Source organism: Hippocampus comes, unplaced genomic scaffold (assembly GCF_001891065.2).
Source record: "Hippocampus comes isolate QL1 unplaced genomic scaffold, H_comes_QL1_v1.1 scaffold270, whole genome shotgun sequence".
Classification (NCBI taxonomy): Eukaryota; Metazoa; Chordata; class Actinopteri; order Syngnathiformes; family Syngnathidae; genus Hippocampus; species Hippocampus comes.
This window is the reverse complement of record NW_017805631.1, coordinates 1,439,767-1,441,943: the sequence shown is the minus strand read 5'-3', so window position 1 is coordinate 1,441,943 and position 2,177 is coordinate 1,439,767. Positions and strand designations below refer to the sequence as shown.

General features: G+C 42.1%; 1 long non-coding RNA gene across 1 annotated transcript in view; it reads left to right on the top strand.

Moving 5' to 3' along the window:
* Positions 1-277: 277 nt before the first annotated feature.
* Positions 278-2,177, top strand: part of LOC109522815 (uncharacterized) — a 2,442-nt gene continuing 542 nt past the window's right edge. Inside the window, exons 1-3 of the long non-coding RNA XR_002169630.1 lie at positions 278-372; positions 1,807-1,877; positions 1,945-2,109. This is a non-coding gene — a long non-coding RNA (uncharacterized LOC109522815). The remainder of the gene's footprint in view (positions 373-1,806; positions 1,878-1,944; positions 2,110-2,177) is intronic.

Genomic DNA, 2,177 nt, shown 5'->3' with positions numbered 1-2,177 from the left:
TTGTGAACTAATTGTCGCGTTTTTTGTGATCAGAATTTTTTTAAAAAATCCATCAAATTACAAAATTAACTTCACAGGCGGGCCATTTTGTGTTACTGCTGATTTGTCAAGGGTGATAAGAAATAATATAGTCTTCTTTCAGAAGGTTGCAATGAGAAACCTTGACCAGCAGACGGTATTGATCAACATTGCCGTGCACGTCCAAATGGGGCTCTCTTGTAGGGTAATAAGAAATAATGTGGTATTCCTTCACAAGGTGGCAGTAACTAACTCTGACCAACAAAGGGCAGCTGTTGCAGTTTGCCCTGCACGGCCAAAGGTGGCTCTCGGTTTTCAGAGCCAAGAAGAACCATACACAATGTGGGAACAGAGGTGAAGAGCGAACGTTGTGAATGAATTGTAATGTTTTTTTTTTGTGTTCCGTAATAGAAAAATCCATCAAATGTAACAAAATTGTCTTCACAGGGTGGCCATTTTGTGTTACTGCTGATTTTTCGAGTGTCATAAGAAGTCGCATGGTATTCTTCAAGGATGTTGCAATGACAAACTATGACCAGCAGAGGGACGTGACGGGCTTCTACCGTGCACGTCCCAATTGGGCACTTGCAATTGACAGCGAAGAAGATCCGTACACAAGGTGGAAACAGTGGTGACGAATGTCCGTTGTGAATTAATAGCAATGTTTTTTGTGTTCAGAAATAAAAAAAATCCAACAAATGTCACATATTTATCTTCACAGGCTGGGCATTTTGTGTCCCTGCTGAATATTTTGACGGTAATAAGAAATAACATGGTCATTTTTCAGAAAGTTGCAATGACAAACTGTGACCAGTAGACAGAAGCGATCGACTTTTGCCTTGCACGTCCCAATGGGGCTCTTCTCGCAATTGAGAGCGAAGAAGATCAAAACAAGGTGGAAACAGGGATGAAGAACGACCGTTGTGAATTATGTTTTTTTTTGTGTTCACAAATAAAAAAAATCCATCAAATGTCAAAAGATTATCTTCACGGGCTGGGCATTTTGTGTTACTGCTGATTTTTCGAGGGTAATAAGAAATAATATGGTCATCTTTCAGAAGGTTGCAATGTGATTGCGAATCGTTCATCTGTGTGCCCTGCGATTGGCTGGTAACCGCTTCTGGGTGTTCCCCACCTACTGCCTGAAGAATGCTGGGATTGGCTACAGCACGCCCGTGAGCCTTGTGAGATTAGGCGGATTCCAAAATGGATTGATGGATGAATGATGATAACATAGATCAGGTGCAACACTGGAGGGAACACCCTCTGATCCCGCCTGCACAGAAACAAAAACAAACAGAATCATGACAGCAAACTAATGCTGTCTACATACTGCTTTGCTAAAAGCGTTTTTTTTTTTTTTTTTTTTTATAAGTACAAGCATCATGTTTATTTTGTAGTCATTTTGAATCCACACTGTGCTCAAATTGTAAAGTGTGTTTCATCAATGTTTCAAAACACGTGGCATGAAGGAATGCTAATAGCTATTAGCCAACTAATTTTAGCAAACACTCATGGCTACTGTATAGGTCCATTTATGCTCAACTGCAGTAAAACCACTATTTCAAATAATGTTCAATTTATATAGATTTAACTTGGCTCAAAGTCTGTGAAAAGGTCGGGTAATTAGCCACCAATTTGAAAGGACCTGTACCGAAACGAATAGTTAGCAGTTAGCCAACTAGCTCTTCAACAGGCACGTGATGTCAATTTGATGTTCGAAGATTGAATTTTAAAGTCATATTGATTCTGAAATTGACATGAGATGCCCAGTGGGTAATGCTTAAGCTCGACTGATCCCCGACAGGAAGTGTTTCTGCTGGCACAGTCACATGGCAATCTCACAAGTCCTTTCCTAGGTATGGAGTTCCTTCACACAAAAATTGACCTCATACTCAACATTTGCAAAATGTGCTTTTTTTTCAGATTCCACTCAGCAGTCACAGCCTGGAGCCAGTGAGGCTGCCATTGTGTCCTGGATGGCAGCCAATTTGGGCTCAGTGCCAGACAGGAAATGTGGTGGTGGCCGCAAGACTGCTGCAGCTAACAGTGGTTTGAACTTTGATGGGCAATCTGTCCTTTAAAGCAGGGGTCCCCAACCGCCGGTCCGCGGACCGGTACCGGTCCGCAGGGCATTTGGTACCGGGCCGCACAGAAAG